Here is a 9,300-nt window from a genome sequence, read left to right on the forward strand (position 1 = left end):
AACCATTGAAAGTACAAACACTTGAAATTATTGTCCAGACTAGCCTTACCGAACAAATTCATATTGCCAGCATGAAGCCTTAGGAGAAGATTACTTAGAGTAGAAAGAATTGCACGAGAACGAAAAGAATTTAAAAAGAAAACTGATGAAATACTTGACTTCAAGAACTGAACCTGGATTCAAAACCTCTATAATCTCCGTGACTTAATCGTGAATGAAGTGAACAAGTCCGAATATTCTATTCACCCGGGTACTAACAAGATGTATAAAGATGTTAAGGAATTATATTGATGGCCTGGTATGAAAAAGGTTATAGCCACATGTGTTAGTGAATGCGTGACTTGTGCTAGTCTTAAGACTGAGTATCAAAAACCTTCGGAAATGTTACAACAATCTGAAATACCTCAACGGAAGTGGGAACAAATTACAATGAGTTTCGTAACACGCCTTCATAAAACATCCCGAGGACACAATGTAATTTGGATAATAGTTGATCGACTGAACAAATCTGCACATTTCCTTCCGACCCGGAACAACTATACTACTGAAAAGATTGCTCAAATTTATATTAACAAAAAATTGTGTCTCAACATGGTATGCTTAATTCAAATATTTTAGACCGAAATAACCACTTTACCTCTTATGTTTAGCAAGATGTGAAAGAAGCTTTGGAAACCCGAATAGATCTAAACATATCTTACCACCCTCAAACAGACGGTCGATCCGTAAGAACTATGCCGATATACGTAGGATACTGTCATCTTTGAAATAGGTGACCAGGTATTCCTTAAGGTATCCCCCCTGGAAAGGTGTTATTCTATTTGGTGAAGCCGATAAGTTAATTTCAAGATACATGGGACCGTATGAAGTTGTTTTGAAAATTGGATCCGTAGCATATCGACTAAAACTTCCTTTAAAAATGAATTTTACTCGTGATATTTGCTAAGTATAAAATCTAAATAAGTTCCTTATTGATGAGACAGAAATAGTACCACTAGAAAATGTACACATAAACGACAAGTTAAACTTTACATAGGAACTTATAGAAATTTTAGATGGAAAAACCAAACAGTTACAACGTGACAAAATTTCATTGGTTAAAGTTAGATGGAAGTCACAACTATGAACCGAATATACTTGGGAACGAAAGAACAAATTCCGAAAGAAATACCCATATATTTTCCTAAAAAAGGGCGTAGTTGGTATATCGAATTTTGTGGACAAAATTTCTTAACCAGGGAGAGAATGTGACATTCGTCACAAATGAAATATACCTTAGTTATTACGTAACTAGTAAACGATTAACCGTTTATTACGTAACGAACAAACGACTAACCAACCGATATTGATTATGACCTGAATATATCGGAGGCATCTATAAGTGATATACATGTATTGGTATCTAACATATCGATATTATAACCCTGGTATATAGAAAACTAGTTAAACGAAAAGATGTTCGTTTGACGATATACTATGATCTTAAACACGAATGCTATTACCAAAACAAGCATTGTATCATTCGTCAAGCTGAAAAAGACTTGTAAAACACTTATTTGAGATGTTTTAAGCAACTCGTGAAAATATTTTTAATTTTTACAACCATATGGTATGTTTTTCATAATTTTCAAAAAGTTAGCCGAAAAACACATGTTTTTGCGCTGTTCATCGCACCCGAACTATTTTTCTTGCCAATAACCAAACCTGAACTAAATTTGGACTCGGGATTTGATGTACGACATGCAAAAAGAGGCAAATAGGCCAAAGAGGGACCAAGGGGACTCCCCCTTGGTGGCGGCCATAAGCCACGCCCCTCTTGATTTCTTGCTTATTAAGCCTTCCAAATGCATCCACTTCACAAAATATATTACTTGAAGTTCTGGACCAGCTCTTCTTCAAACTTCCAGCCTCAAAACCTAAGGTAAACTATGATTTTAAGCTTGTTTTATCATGTTTTAAACATAAAGATTAAAGTTTGTAAAAACCATGTTTAACCATGTAAAAACCTTCAAACTGGTCCAAAAACATCTTTTGATGCTAAACGGAGTTATAAATATGAATCAAATACTTTTTTGGCCAAAAATACGGATTAACAGGTTTAAATCGCGCTTTTACGGTTCAAAAACTAGATTTAGAACCCTAACCGAAATCCTTTGTTTCAAGGCTTTATTATTGATGTTTTATGGTTCATTTTGTGATACATGGCCTATAGATACACCAGCTAAACAGCCAAGAATCCATAAAGGCGAGAAAAGAGCCTAAACACCTGGAAAACGCAAAGGTACTAACCGAATATTCGTTTAGGGGTTTGCTTGTGTCTAGGTTGTGATGTTCTTGTTTTATGCCTATGAAATTTTTCAGGGACATCAGGTATCATATGACTCGTTCTCTGTCCAAATTTGGGAATTTTTCAATGATCGGAGAATATTTGGCTATTTTATTACTTATTGAGGTTTATTTGGGAAAAGTAGTTAAACAGCTTGAAAAATTATGAAATTTTTTGGTGAACTCAGGTAATGTATTACAAGGTTACACATAAATTTCGAGGTCAACCGGAGAAATCTAGCTATGATTTATGGAGTCCCGTTTAATCGAGTTTTAACTACCATTTACGGCACAAAAAGGTATTTTAGCCAAGTAGTTTGGTTCCGAAATTTTTATAGGAAATTTTGGAAACTATTTGGACGACACAGAAAAATAATCGGATTTTTCAGATATCGTTTGGTATAAACGGACAATTTTATCGGTTAAAAATAGCATTTAAAATAAGTTTTTATAAATTAATAAATAAGTAAATATTTTCAAAAATATTTTTATAAAAATGTACACTTATTAATTAGTAAGTGTATAAATTTTCATAATTTCATGATAATCAGATAATTAGTTGTGTTAATTGAAAGTTAAACAAATATAATCTGATAAAGCCGACAGCGTTTTCATTAACGAACCTGCTGGGATATCCGAACATCAAGAATGATAAAATGTCATATTTTTGGATTAAGTGAGTAAAACCGAACATTTTGTGAGAAGTCCGGACAATTCGGATTAATTGTGCTTGTTTTCTCCAACTGAGACTATATAAACTGAATCATTTACTTGTGATATCCAGACTATAGATCAAGTGGCTTGCTCGAATAGCAATCCATACTTGGTAAAGAACATCCTTGCTTGACAAAGTGTAGCTTGCTCAAAGCTTTCAACACTTAAAAGAAATTCCATTGGATAGTCTTATGAGCATAAGACATCATGCTTGAGGTAGTAAATCCGTGCTTGAAGGTCTAAGCTTGCTCGAAGTCCATACTTAGCCATTTCTTGAGGAGTTTGAGAAGATTCCAATCTTCCTTTGTAAATATCCGACTCAACAATCTCCTCTAGATTGGAACAAGCTCAGATGTATCAAAACATTCCTACATTAAGTTACACATGTGTCAAAATATAATCACAAATTATATGAAGGAAATAGTCATTACATTACATAATCAAAATTCTGCCCTTTATGCATTACAAATCAAATTACAAATTCAAACAAAAATACATTAAAAGATAAAGAAGTGCGAAAATATTTTGTAAGGTATTCCATGCCAGCACGAGTCTTTGCAACTCCTTCTCCTTATTTCAGTCCCCGAGCCCGAATCACCCTTGTTATGTCTAACCATGGCTACTGTTTGTTTAACATGTTGATTTCAACACTGTCCATTGAGTCTAGTCGAACTTCCACTTCCATAATACCTGCGAGGTCCTGTACGTGTATGAACTGTATCATTTTCAACTATTGCAATTACTTTTCCCTTAGAGTTTCTGAGTGAGATAGTTTCACTCTTCTTATTGAATGTGATGTATACAATTTTTCCATCTTCCTGAACCTGTGAATTCGGCACCAACATCTCAGTTCTCATGGCTAGGCTCTCTATAAGTCTTCTTCTTGTTGAGCTTGAGCCACTTGTTCTTTGTTAAGTATTAGAGCTTGAAGGTCCCCCTTTCTTTGATGTTTCTTTCTTTTTGGGCTCAGGGAAAGTTAACTCTGACCACCTTACATCCCTTAAACATTTCTCCATTCGGTTCTCTATGCTTTAGTGTAAGTTTCCTTTCTCTTTTTATTCAACAAAGGAAATCCTTTCTCAGCTTGTTCATCGCAGATGCTAGGAAAGATCATTCCTTTGCTGACCAGCCAATTTATCTTGTTGTAGATAGTCATAAAGGTCTAATTTGGCCATTGCTTCCAGTTGTTCCCTTTTGAATTCATTGAAAGCTCTTCTGAATGCAATTTGACTCTGCACCCCATCTTTAATAACCACTTTTTGTGTCTTTGATCTTTTATCAAAATACAGGTGAGTAGACATATTGAAATAATGTCTTTGTGGTTGCTGCCTCTACACCTCCGATCTTATCACTTGTCTTACAGCTAGTGATGATGATGATTTCTTTGAATGCTTCTTTTAAGATTCATAATATAGCCTTTTTATCTCAGATTCATTTTTAGTGTCTTTGATCAAAAACTGATTCATTTTTGTGTGATCATTTCTCCAAACCAGACTATATAAACTGAATCATTTTATCAACCAACACGTTTACTCAAGTTTGTGTGATCTTACTTAGTTTTTGAAACGCTTAAACAACCAACTTGGCCCAGTATGATGAATGGTGAAACTGAGCCAAGTTCGATTTTGAACATTAGGCATTGTACAACGTCACAACCTAAGACTACTGATATATTTTGGGCATAACAGTTGTACCCAGATGAGATATACAGCTCGATTTAGTCTGGAGACAATATAATATTAATTATATGATACCGATTCTAGGAATTGAGTTGTAACGAGTTGTAAACCGATACTGTGCTGATTATAATACTATAAGGTGAGTTTCATGACCCCTTTTTTTTAAACTGCTTTACGAACATTTAGGGTAAAAAGCCTGCTTATATATATATATAGGATTAAGTTCACTTGAGAGTGTTTTTTAAAGCGAGAAGTGCGAGAAGTGAATTCAACCAATCAGATTTATTTCTTCTGTTTTATTGTTTATTTAATATCAAGGGCATAGTAGTAAAATGTGTATTTTTTTTATATATGGTAAGATCTTGATTTCCATGAAGGTTACAAGTAATTGTTTTTTAATTTTTTATTTATATTTTTCTTTCTTGAATTTGTATATTACTATTGTTTTTTTAACCATAATTTCATTTTTTCATCCAGATTTATTTCTTCAAATTTTGATTATATATCTCAATCATCTTATATTATTATCTACTTAATGAAATTATTTCATTAAGTTTTACTTCGTCATATTGATGAATGAAAATACGTATTTAGCTTCATTAAAATTACCTACATATAGTTAGCTTTATATGTTACACAATTTATCTTTTCCGTTTTGTATTTTTTCTTGTTATTTCAAGAATTCGTAGGTAAGAAACTTTTTTTGTTGTTTTAAATTGTGTGTTTTTTGAATTTTTAATATATGATTAATTCGTTCGTCATAAAATTTTTAAACTTAACCAAACCTAGGAATATTTCGAGATTTACATCTAATGCGTAATACCGCATACACAGTGCATGTACATAAATGAGCCTACACACGATAACATTTACACATACACAGTTCTAAATACTAAATACGCAGTAATATATAACCTACATAGTACAAAGTAAATCTTTTTTCTTTACATGAAACTACATAAAATAAATAATGGATCATTCTAATAATCTACACTCGTAACATACACAATAAATAAATCAACCTACATACGATAAAATATATACATATACAAGTCGAAATATCACCTACACAGTACATATATGAACCTAGACTGTATAAAATAAACTTTTCTTTCACATTAAACTACATATAATAAATAACGGATCATGTTAATAACTTATACATTATATAAATGAACCTACACACGATAAAATTTATATGGTACAGATATGAACCCACACATTACAAAATATATATTTGTATTTTTTACATTACACTACAAATAATAAAAAAATGGACCATGTTAATAACCTATATTTATAAAAATGTTCACATACACATTCCTGAAACTACCTACACAGTACATATATAAATATACACATTACACAACAAACTATTTTTTTTCATTAAACTACGTATATTAAATATCACGTCATATTAATAGCCTGCAATTGTAGAATTTCCACATACACATTCATGATACACATAATAGATGAATCTGCATATGTAATACATGAATCTATGTAGGTAATACATGATTATAGTATTTGACGTATATGAAAAAATATTATTGAAGTTAATATGGAATTTGAATAAAATGATATTTGTTTTAATATTAACTTGATTAAAATAAAAAATAATAATTAAAAACGTTCGTATGCAACTTTGAAAAAGTCAGCCATAATTACACATAAATACTATTAATTACTTAAGTTTCATCTTAAAATCTCTGCAAACAAAGACCAAGTTGCCCTTTCTCATTAAATCTTAGTTATTAATCTCTTTCATTATTACAAATTTGCCACAACCAATACAATCCATTGATTACACATAATCCATGGCTTAGATTGATTTCTCGCACTTGTCACTGTAATTTCGTTCTCGCATGATCCATCCCCTATACACACACACACACACACACACATATTTGAAAACGCATTATGATGTGAATTACCTAAGTGCTAATACACGAAAAGTCCCCACAAACATAGTAATTAACTATGGATAGTACTATCAGTTTAATAAACTAAATTGAATACCACACGAATGCCAAGCTTCTACCGTAATTGACCCAGCATGCGAAAGGGTGGATAGGACTATTAGTTTAATAAACAAAATTTAATAAACTTGGCATAGCACGCTAAATGGTGAAACTGAGCTGAGTTTGATTTTGAACATTAGTCATTGTAGAACGTCACCACCTAAGACTACTGACATGTTCTGGGCATAACAGATGTACCCAGACGAGATATACAACTCGATTCAGTCTAGAGACTATATAATATTAATTATGATAATGTTTATAGAAATCGGATTGTAACGAGTTGTACGAGCTGTAAACCGATATTGTGCTGATTAATTACTATAAGGTGAGTTTTATGACCACTCTTTTTAAACTGTTTTACGAACATTTGGGGTGAAAGGCATGTTTATATATATATATATATATATATATATATATTTGGAAACGCATTATGATGTGAATTACCTAAGTGCTAATATGTGACATTTGAGCCAAAACAAGGTACACCTCAGTATGTATTTACCGATTAAGCAAATAAACGTCTTTTGCGTAATAAACGAACGATTAACCGAACGGGTCGGGTTATGACCCAGATATCTCGGGGGGGCATCTATAAGTGATATACGATCTATACAAGCTAAAATATTAGAAATATGGTCTTAGTTTTATACCAAATAAGTTAAACGAAAATATGCTCGTTTAACTACCCGCTATAGATTTAAACGCGAAAGACAGTTACAAACCAAGCATTGTATCATCCGTTAAGCCGAAAAAGACTTACCAAACACTTATTTGAAATGTTTTAAGCGATCCGTGAAAATATTTTTGATTTTTACAAACATATAGTATGTTTTTCTAATTTTACACAAAACTAGCCGAAAAACACTCGTTTTCGCGCTGATTAACGCACCCGATAAGTTTTTGTGACATCCGTGGCAAAACCGAGGACACCTTAGTACTTACAAATTCGAATAAGCGTTTAACCGCTTATTGCGTAACGAACAAACGAATAACCAAATGGGTCTGGTTATGGTTCGGATATCCCGGGGTGCCATCTATAAGTGATATACGTTTAATATAAGCTAAAATATTAGTAATATGGCCTTAGTTCGATAGCAAACAAGTTAAACGAAAACATGCTCGTTTAACTACCCGCTATAGGTTTAAACGCGAAAGATAGTTACAAACCAAGCATTGTATCATCCGTTAAGCCGAAAAAGACTTACCAAATACTTATTTGAAATGTTTTAAGCAATCCGTGAAAATATTTTCGATTTTTACAAACGTATAGTATGTTTTTATAATTTTACACAAAACTAGCCGAAAAACACTCGTTTTCGCTCCGTTTGTCGCACCCGATATATTTTTGTCCCCAAAAACCGAACCCAAAATAAATTTGGACTCGGCATTTCACGTTCGGGCACGTAAATCGAGAAAAGTGGGCCAAATGGGCCCAAAAGGGGGCCCAACAAGCCCAGCCCCCCAAAAAAGACTTTTTTACCCTTGGTTTTTCTTTAAATATTAAACAAGTTCAAGATATTTTGAAGTCATTCTCTTGTGAAGAATCTGGATATCAACCTGGTCTTCTCAAAACCCAGCAAGAACTAGGTAAAGATGTCATAAATAATCGATTTTCGGCTCGTTTAAACTCGATTAATACCATATAAACATAGCTTGATTGCCAAAAATCATTCCTAACCATGTAAAAACCTTAAAAATGGTCCATAAACATGTTTTGATCATAAACATGGTGAGGAACCTGGTTTAATAGTTTTTTTGGCCATAAACACGGATTAAAGGGTTGAAACGGCGTTTTTACGGTTCAAAAGTTCGTTTTTGTGCACTAGCCGAAACCCTAAGTTAAAGGGCTGTTCTATTGATGAAACCTTCTTGGTTTGTGATATAGGACCTGTACCTAGCTTTTATAGAAGCACAAGAACCTGAAAAATTGGTTAGAAAATCGGAAACGAGCCAAACCCGCTAAGGTAATGCCGAAACACTCGCTTACGGGCTGTTTAGGTTAAGGTTGTGATGTGCATATTATTAGGCCTTGAAATTTTGCAGAGTCATCAGGGACCATGTCATTGGTCCCTATTCAAATTTGGTAATTTTTCGACCATCCGAGAATATTTGGCGAATTTATTACCGAATTGGGACGTTTAATGGGGAAAAAAAATTAAAATGCTCCAAAAATTATGAAATTTTTCTGGGAACTCAGATTTGATGTATTTTGATCACATATGAATTTTGAGATCGTTTGGAGAAGTCTAAAGGTGTTTTGTACATAGGCATTCGTGCGAATTTTTATAACTGAATTTGGACCGAAAAGAATATTGCATGAGCTTTTTACATTCTGGAATTGATACAGGTTGTTTTGGGACATGATTTGAGTATTCAGGAATTTTTGTGGAATTTTTGGAAATTGTTTGGGATAAACGGACGATTTTCAGGCGAAATATAGCTGATAAAATGAATTTTTGTAAATTAATAATTAGTAAATAATTCCAGAAATATTTTGATAAAAATATAAATATTTAATTGATAAGTGGCTAAATTTTCATAATTTAATGATTAACGGT

Source organism: Bidens hawaiensis, unplaced genomic scaffold (assembly GCF_021521415.1).
Source record: "Bidens hawaiensis isolate Kalapana, Puna unplaced genomic scaffold, B.hawaiensis_p1.1 tig00005189_1, whole genome shotgun sequence".
NCBI lineage: Eukaryota > Viridiplantae > Streptophyta > Magnoliopsida > Asterales > Asteraceae > Bidens > Bidens hawaiensis.